The sequence below is a fragment of the Rhineura floridana genome, chromosome 8 (genome assembly GCF_030035675.1).
Source record: "Rhineura floridana isolate rRhiFlo1 chromosome 8, rRhiFlo1.hap2, whole genome shotgun sequence".
NCBI classification, from domain to species: Eukaryota; Metazoa; Chordata; class Lepidosauria; order Squamata; family Rhineuridae; genus Rhineura; species Rhineura floridana.
This window is the reverse complement of record NC_084487.1, coordinates 130,882,080-130,891,191: the sequence shown is the minus strand read 5'-3', so window position 1 is coordinate 130,891,191 and position 9,112 is coordinate 130,882,080. Positions and strand designations below refer to the sequence as shown.

General features: G+C 39.2%; 1 long non-coding RNA gene across 1 annotated transcript; it reads left to right on the top strand.

Annotated features, from left to right (window-relative positions):
- Nucleotides 1-720: 720 nt before the first annotated feature.
- LOC133390043 (uncharacterized) lies at nt 721-3,044 on the top strand. Its single transcript, XR_009764282.1, has 3 exons — nt 721-776; nt 1,493-1,696; nt 2,603-3,044. It is a non-coding gene; the product is annotated as an uncharacterized LOC133390043 (long non-coding RNA).
- The last annotated feature ends 6,068 nt before the right edge of the window (nt 3,045-9,112 follow it).

Genomic DNA, 9,112 nt, shown 5'->3' with positions numbered 1-9,112 from the left:
TGAACTACCAGGGCCAGTTTAAGGTGTTAGTGCTAGTATACAAAGCTCCGATACCTAAAAGAGCACCTCCCCCAATATTAACCATCTATGGTCAGCAGGGAAGGCTGCTACTGGGAACTGCCTGGCTGGTGACATTCTGAATGGCAGTTTCCCATTGTGGAATGCGTCTGATAAGGTGCATTGGTCTCTCATTATTAACATGAAGGAAAATTATAACAACTAGGGCTGTGTATCAGATTCAGCCAAGGTCCAAGCTAAATTGGGCTAATTTGGAGGTTTGGGGGGCTCAGAAAAGTTGGGTTCAGACAGCCATAGATTGCTATAGGTCAGTCTGGATGACCCAGAGCGAACTGGGGCTCTCAGGTGGTAGAGCATCAAGCAGGAAGAAGAGGTAGCCATCAAGTGGAAAACCTGCATAATGGCAAAGACTGAAAAGGAATGTCCAATGCTGTGATTCTCCTTCCTACCTGAATGCTGCCCCACAGGATCAATGCCTCTGCTCATCAGCTGTTGAGCCAAGGGAGGAATCCTGGATGGTGCAGGTGCTGCTTTGCAAGGGGCTTTCCTGAAGGAACATATTTGGGAGTGGCTCTGAGGTGGGGCAGGTGGTCTCTGGGTCAACCCAGGGCAGGTTGGCCTGAGCCCCCCCCCATCAGGCCCACAGAGCAAATTGGGAAGGGATGTCTGTGCACAGTCCTAATAACAACATTCCTGTTCACCCAGGATGATGGCTGCAAGACCCTGTTCTTAGCAACCATGAAATTATTACTGTGAAGGTATGTGTCTGTTTTACATGTCTTTAGAAGTTTTGGAAATTTTTTAATGTGTTTTTATTTTACTTTTAATGAGATTGCTTTATCACTTTGGTGTCCGCTGCCCTGAGCTTCTTTGGGAGGAAGGGCAGGATAGAATCATTATCATTATTATTATTATTATCTGATCCAACTAATGCAGCAAAATGTCTGTAAAATTTGTAATTTTAAGATTCTCTGTATACCATCATTTTAATTTTCTTGGTCAGCCCTGCTTGTGTGTGTCTGCATCTCTCCTGTTTGGCTGGTGTGTGTGGGAGGGGAGAGAGATGAGGGAGTTTCTATGTGTGTCATGTTTCCCATGTTGGTATGCCATAAAAAGGATCGTTTATGTGCAACAAAGAGCTTGTGTTTGTATTTGAGTTCTCTGTCACGGATGAGGTATTAGCATCTTGCTTCCAGAAAATAAACAGAAGATGATGTTCCACTACATATGTAGTAAAACATGTTTTTGCATTATTATACATAAATATAGAGTTTTTTCTGTGTACGTGTGCATGTGCAAACGTTATGTGTGTGTGAGGTGGGTAAGAAATTAAATTCAGTTCACATTTAAAGCTGAATTTATCAAATCTGCACTTTCTGAAACAACCTGAGAACCAAAACACAGCCATACTTCGAAATTCGCACTTAATTGAATTTTGTGATGCAGGTCTCCAATTTTTATTTATTTATTGCAGCTTCAAGAACAACTTTGATAGGGTAGAGATTCAGACTACATGCAACTAGTAACTGACACATATACATTTACTGCACCAAATCTGATACTGCAAAAACATTACCAAGCTGAGATGTTTCCTATTGACCTTCTCAACTATTTTGGCATAGGAGCTATTGCTACTTCCCTTCCAGAGATAAGAAGAAAACTTTATGCATCTGATGAAGTGAGTTCTAGCCACAATAGTCTTTTCAGGTACCATAAGATTTGTTATTGTTTCTTCACAGGAAAACTGTTGTGGGAGTTTGACATAAGGCATAGAATCATTGTTGCTGTTACCATTACTACATACATCAATGCCTATGTGAATTCAAGCAAACCTAAAAAAAAAAAGATTTCCCTCTATAGTTCACCATAGCCCTAGCCCTGCCAACAGTTCCACCTCAATGTTAATTTTTGAAAAGCATTCTTTATGTTTCATCCTTAGGAAGGGGGTTTCCTAAACAAAAGAAAAAATAATAAAATATGATGAGCCAAAAGTTGTCAGCAGTTCAAACCCAGATGAAAAGCTCCTTTAGTCAGCATTTAACCATAAACTATACTGACTGACTTTTTTGCATTCAATTGAATTATTCAGTTGGTTTTGGAAAACATTTTTGTAAAAATATTTTTATTGGCTTTTATTCATATGCAAAGACACAAATGTAGCAAATACCAAACAAACAAACCCCTAAAGCAAAACAAGAAGGGAAGGACAACAACCAATTATATGTATACAATTTTGTCCCATGGGTACATAACCAGAGGTAATCTATATTGCATTTTATTCAGGCATCCCAAATTTCTAAGGATATTGCACACTAATGCTGAGGAAGGTTCACACTATTAGCATATACAATAAAGTTCCACCATGTAATTTGAAAAATGACCAGGGCTTCATTTCCCTGTAGAGATTGCAAGTTATGCGTGATTTTTTCTAAGATGGCAATATTCCACACATTACTATACCAAGTTTTAATGTTCAAACTATGCAATGTGTTCCATTTTGAGGCAATAGCCTGTCTCACAGCAACCAGTAAAAACATTACAAGGTCCTTGGATTTAATTATTATGTTTTCCTGTTCAAATACAGACAATTAAAAACTTGTGGACAACATTGAAAAGGTTCCTGAATAATATTACAGATTTTCTTGAAGTTGAACACCATCTCCCAGAATTGCTTTACTTGAGAACACTCTCACCCCAGGTGGTAATATGTACCTGTAGCACCACATCCACACCAACAGGTTGGTGCTGTGTTAGTTGTCGTACGTGATAGTTGTACTGGAATTCTGTATCATCTATGACTAATTTTCCCTTATGTAGGCTGGTACTGACTTCATTGGCCTAGAACACTACAGATTTATCCATTTCACTTTGTCTGTTTGTTCACCCATATCTGTCTCCCAGATCATTTTCAATCCTGTAAGGGAGCCTGTTGTAATTTCTTTAAGATCTTATAAACACTTGAGATCATTTTGTTTTATTGATGCCAGACACTGTTGTATCAGAGCAACAGTGATTTGCAGCATAGTTCAGAGGCCTCTTTGCAGGTAAAATTCAAAGTATGCCATAACCAGTACTAGCCTGTTTCCAAAGTCCTGGGAAAATAGACAGATGAAGCTAATTTCTAAATGTCACAGAATTCAGAATTTGGGATAGGCCTCTATGATCTTCAGCAGTTGCCGTTGAAGCTGCGTGCTCCTTCTGGTAAAGTTGTCACCAAGCCAGTATTTTACTAGTTTAATTAGTAAAATTATGTTGTGTCAAGGAATTAGTAACAGGAGGTCTAAAAGATGAGTAAAAAGGAAAGGAACACTACATTTTATTGGTCCCAAGGTATAGTCTGAAGGCCATGAGGCTACTACCTTGCTGATGGCTAAGGAGGTCTTGGGTTGGTCAGTGTCTGGATCAGAGACTGCCTGGGAAACCTATGTACATCACCCTGGGTTCCATGAAGAAAGAAAGATGGGAAAATGTAGAGGTCAGAAGGGCTCTTTTGGAGGACATTGGGAGAGAGACTAAGGAGAACTCAAGATGGAGACAGAGAGATTATGGGGATGAGGGGTGGGTGGAGTAAAAACAAACTATCCAATAAGATAGCTGAGAGATGATCTGGTATCACATTTGAATCAGGGTTTCAGAATTTGGGAAGATATGGAAAGATATAATACTATCGTACTTTGAGGTTTAAAAAGTTTAAATCCTTCCCAATTTTGACTATTCTCCAATTAGATCTTTTTAAACTAAATATCTTAGAGAGAACCAGTACTTAAAGAGACCTAACAGAGTTTTTAAAAAGAAAGAAAAATAACAGACATTTCCTATCTAATTTCTACAAACTGTTCTTATAGTATGACAACAGAACTGGAACACGTGAAATAATTAATGATGAAATTAACACAAAATATTGGTAAAAATATTCCTATGGAATTTCAGAGACAAATCTGGTCATAAACATAAATATTCTATAAACATAATGGTGATGTCAAACTGCTATAAAACTACAAGGTAGTATTTAACTGAGTTGTATTCAATCACTTTTCAGTTTGAAAGCAAAATGAGCATTAGATTATATCAGAGTTCTCAAATCTCCAGAACTTTATAAACAATACCTTAACAAAACACTGTATTAAGAAAAATTATTAATTTTGATTTCACCACCCCATGCTATATGTGGAAATGTTGATAATCCCTTATGTAACAACATGTCCTAGAGTTTGAACAATCGCACCCACCCCAACAAAATTCTGTTTACATGACAACTTTCTGGATTTTCCTGACAGTTGCTGTTCCTACCCCTTTACTGATGCACACCGTTGGGCTGGGGGTAAATATAGCACAATCTGAACCCAGATTGTCTTACACAAGCATTGTGAACTAGTCTGTAGACTTCTCTTTAGCCTTACAGTGGAATTAGCCATCCTGAAAATGATATTCACACATTCAAGCAGCACATTAGCCCTATAGATGTGGCAACTATAACCAACATACAGTAGAATCTTACCACATTTCTTACCCCAAACCTATCTTGCCTGTAAACCTTGGATTGTATCCAAAAATCATCCCATTTGCACAAGGACTGCCCCTCTGTGACAGCTGCCACCCAGCTACTCTGGGTTCCTGGCCACCTGGGGAAGGGAGACCTGGCCACCACAGAATGTACCTCTCTTTTGCACCCTCCCACTCCCTGTTTGAGATTCTTACTGCCACCAGATAAGAATATACATGCTTTCACGAGGATGCTCTTTATCAAACAGCCTCCGAATTTCCCTGGGGTCTCTCTGAAGCCTCTTGAGGTAGCACAGTATTATGGCTTCAGGCATGAGTGGTGAAAATAAGACCACACCAGGTTTATAAAACAAATCACAAGATTACTAAAACAGAAAGGAAAATATGAGACTTGAAGAAAGATACACAATATATAAAAACATTTAAAAAATACTGAAATATTATTCCCCTCTGGAGCAAATTAACAAAATAAAATGGATTAAAATGCCATCTTCTATTGCTAGTAAAAAAAAAACCCAGTCCCTAAACTCACGAGGTTGACAATAGGAATCCTTGCACAAAAGTAGCCCTTTGTTTCTTGAAGACTTCCTTCAAGGCTCAGCAAACTTCTGCCTATCTCCCAGGCACATTATCACAATGAGACTCTACTTGTCGGTAATATGCCCCACCCTGGTCAGGCACAGGGAGCCATGAATGCTTCAGACTTATATGTGACTTACTCACATAAGCAGTGGCTGTTTCCCAGTCTTGATACTTGTGTCCCCAGGCCAGATCATGCGAGGAGCTAGACCAGGTGATTTGGGCAGGTTAACCCTATAATCCCTGAAGACAAACAAGTAAAAACATGCATTCCCATATAAGATGCAGCAAGGCACACACAAAAACATTCCCATAATATACAAAAGCAGTCCAGGAGAGTAAAGTCCAATTCCTTTACACCCTCCCTCTCCTCTCTCCACATGACACCCTAACTCTACTCCAAAGGGTTGGGGAAAATCCAGGACAGATGGGGGGAAGAGGATGGAGATGAAAAGGAGGGAAAGTTCTATTGCACAAGTGCAAGTCTTTGCACAGAAGGGATGACTTCATTGGATTCAACCCATTATATCCAATTTGTATCAAGGCATGAAGAAGCCACATCTATTGCTCATGTGACTTAGAATCTGGATTCCTTCCCTGGTTTCACCAGGTAATTGAAGCCAAAAACATTGAATGTTCATGGATGTCTCAGTTATGTATGTCTAATGTATGTGGGAGAAGTGGGCCTGGAGCTAGGCCAGCCCAGAGCAGGGGCAGGTAGATGCAATGACATTGCTCCATCATGCATTGACTTTACTATATTTTGCAACCCTGTGTTTTGGGGCGCAATTTTCACTGTAGGCTGATATCAGAAGCATTGTGCTTAAGTGGAAACGGGGTTGCTTGTTATTGTTCAAGATTCATTTTTCCCCTCTATTATACAGTTGTTCATATTCAAACCCCATTAAATTCTATCAGGTTTTTAAGCAATTAAATTTAGGGTTATTTTTTTTAAAAAAAAACTAAATTAATAAGAATTAAATATCCTTAAAAGTAATTCCTCAGAGGTGTTGCTAGGCACTTAAAGGACTCAGGACCCAAGGCCCAGGCCCATGACACAAAATTATGTAAATGTATAGAGTACCTCTGGGGAAACTAAGGTGTTGAGTGTCTGATGTTTCTCTGCCACTGCATTTTCAGAATATCCTGCTGCAAGCAAGGTAAAAGAAAATAAAAACATTTTTAAGGGGGGGAGGGTAAGGCAATCCCCTTAATAGTGCCCCCATCCTCAAATAAAACTTGCAATTCCCAAATGCACAAATTGAAACACAACTCTCCTTTGAAATCCATACTTCTCCTAATTTTGCAACACAGTTGTCCAGCCAAAGAATGCCTCCTGCTGCAGGGGTGAGACTGTGCTGGGACCATCAAGGGGCAAGCTTTCCCACCTGCCTTGCCCCCTCACCCCTGCTCTTTCTGACATCTTTCTAGGAACAGCCCTTTGCCAGGAGGATGAATACATTTGGCTTTTAAGTGTGTGCATGTGTTCTTTTTAAAAAATGTAATGTTTTTGTTGTCACACATTTTTGTAATTTGTATTTTTTTTACTTATATTTTGTATTTGTGTATATTCTTTGTAAGCCACCTTGGGAACCTTTTTGGCCAAAAGGTGGCCTAGAAATAAACCATAACATAATATACATACAAAAATGCACATATTGGGGAAAATAATGTACAAAAATGCATTCTAATATGGAAAGTTACTTGTAAAATGTGTATACCAAGCAAAATTGCATATAAATATTCATCCAGAATTGTAAATATATATATTCAGAAATGGGGCAAACTGAACTTAAGACTGGAAAAATGAGAAACTGAAACCAAAATTGGCAGATTCATATATCCCTAGAGACAAGATTCAAAACCACCTTTACACAATGTGTTAACATTTGATTCAAGATTTTCCAAAGCATTAATGCTTATCTAATTGGAGATGGACAAATCCGTTTATTTCTTGTCTGTGTCATTTTCACATGTTTTTACCCACAACTCTGTTCTGTTTCTGCATTAAACTGTGGAGAAATTATATTTAATATGGATTTGAATCTATATTTTGTCTCAAAATATTTTAATTGTGTGTTTTCTCTTAAAACACCACCAGGAGTGGTGGGCACACCAGGTTCCTTCTCACATTGTCAACCTGACGGTCAGCTGTGAAGGTGAGTTGAACCAACTGGCAGAGACTGAGTAGCGTGGCCCTACTAGAAAAGGAGAGGTGCTCACCCAGCAGCACATTCAGAGGGAGTTTCAAACAGGAGGGAGCAAGGGCAAAGAAAGAGTAACAGAGAAAGAAAAGACTAAAGAGCTAGGCAAGGTTTGCCTATAGCCACTTTGGACATAGCGTGGGAGGAAGGAAAGGGCACCAGTTCCTGGGCTATCCACCCTAGTGGTGTGTCAAGGAGGAAAAGGGTTAACTGAAGGAAGGGACTGGCTACTTGCACACCTGATGATAGAGAAATTAATGGGGAAGCAAGACTGTTTAAATGAGCAGATCTCAGAAGAGCTCTAAAGGCATCTGAGTGAAGGGTTTACCAGGTGTTTTCTGAAGGCAAGAGAACTCCTGGGGCTCTGAATTCCTTAGGATCCATAGGGAGAGGGTGGAAGCTCTTATAAACTGAATGCATACTTATTTAAACTGCTGAGAACTGCATTTCAACATTCAAAGACATGCAAAACGTGGTAAGATAGTTTTATACCACCCTTCACCACAAGAGTTACAGGGCAGCATACAACAAAATAAAATACAACAAAACATGATATAATACTGCTATTTAAACCAATTCACATAAAATACCTACCTATCTAATATAGTAGCTGCTTCTCACTTGATTTATTTATTTAGTCTATATCTCACCCTTCCTTCCAAAGAAGCCCAGGGTGTCATTTATGAAGTCTTTTCCTTTAAAAGTCTGCCTGTGCACTATAGTCTACCAGCCTGCCAACCGAATATGGAAATGTAATACTTTGTGGTGTGAGAGAGATGCAAGGATAGATCTAGCTAGGTATATACTGACATATCAAGCTACAGTTCTACTGCTTCTGTGCATGAGACACAGAGGGGTTTCTCACTGATCTCTTTCAACCAACCACAAGAATGAAGACATGGTTTGCATCTCATCTATTGCCTAGTGTATTGCAAGGTAGAAATAATTGCCTTCCATGGCACCCAGTTAATGCTTTCTAGTTTCCCTATGTTTTGGGGAGAGGAGACTGTGCAGACCCTTGCTGACATCACAGCTGCAAACAGAAGGATTACATAACATGTGAAGAAGATGATGGCAGTGTTGGGGAGCCCCAAATTGATCTGAATTTGGAATAATCTGTTGGAGAAATATTTCTTGGCTGAGATAGTAGAAAGAAAGAAGTATACAGTCCTAGTAGAACCTCCCTTAATTCTTATTCCATTATAACAACATTAGGAAAGTTTTATAACGTATGTCCAAAGTTGAACAAATAGGAGAATTAGTCATTTCTCCCTGCAATGATGAGTATGTTCCGGCCCAGCCTTTGCTATTACCAGGGCTCTGCCTCATTGTTTCCATTTTGCTATAACGGTAGAAGATAGCAAATCTGATGACTAAGAAAGAGGATAACATATCAGTATTGATGTGTTACAGTTCTATTCATAGTATAAAGTGAAAGCCAAATCCTAAGCCACCTTACAGTTCTTTACCTATCCTTTGCTTAAAATAATTGAGAGCAATTTCACCCTGGAATAAACCTGAGACGAGCTGATCTATTCTGCTCCAATCCATTGAAAAATACATATGTAACCATGGTGAACAGCTGCATATTGGACCATATCAGCCATAGATGAAATAGAAATTTGAAATAGATTCAGACATCATATAGACAGACAGACAGACAGAGAGATGTATCTCCATAAAGCTCAATGTAACCAGTTAGACTTGTCTCCTGTCATGACTTTCTAAGTTTAGATACTAAGGCAGCAGTCCAAATATTTCCCTCCTCCTACCCACTGATGGGGCTTCATGGAGTAGTGGCGCGACTG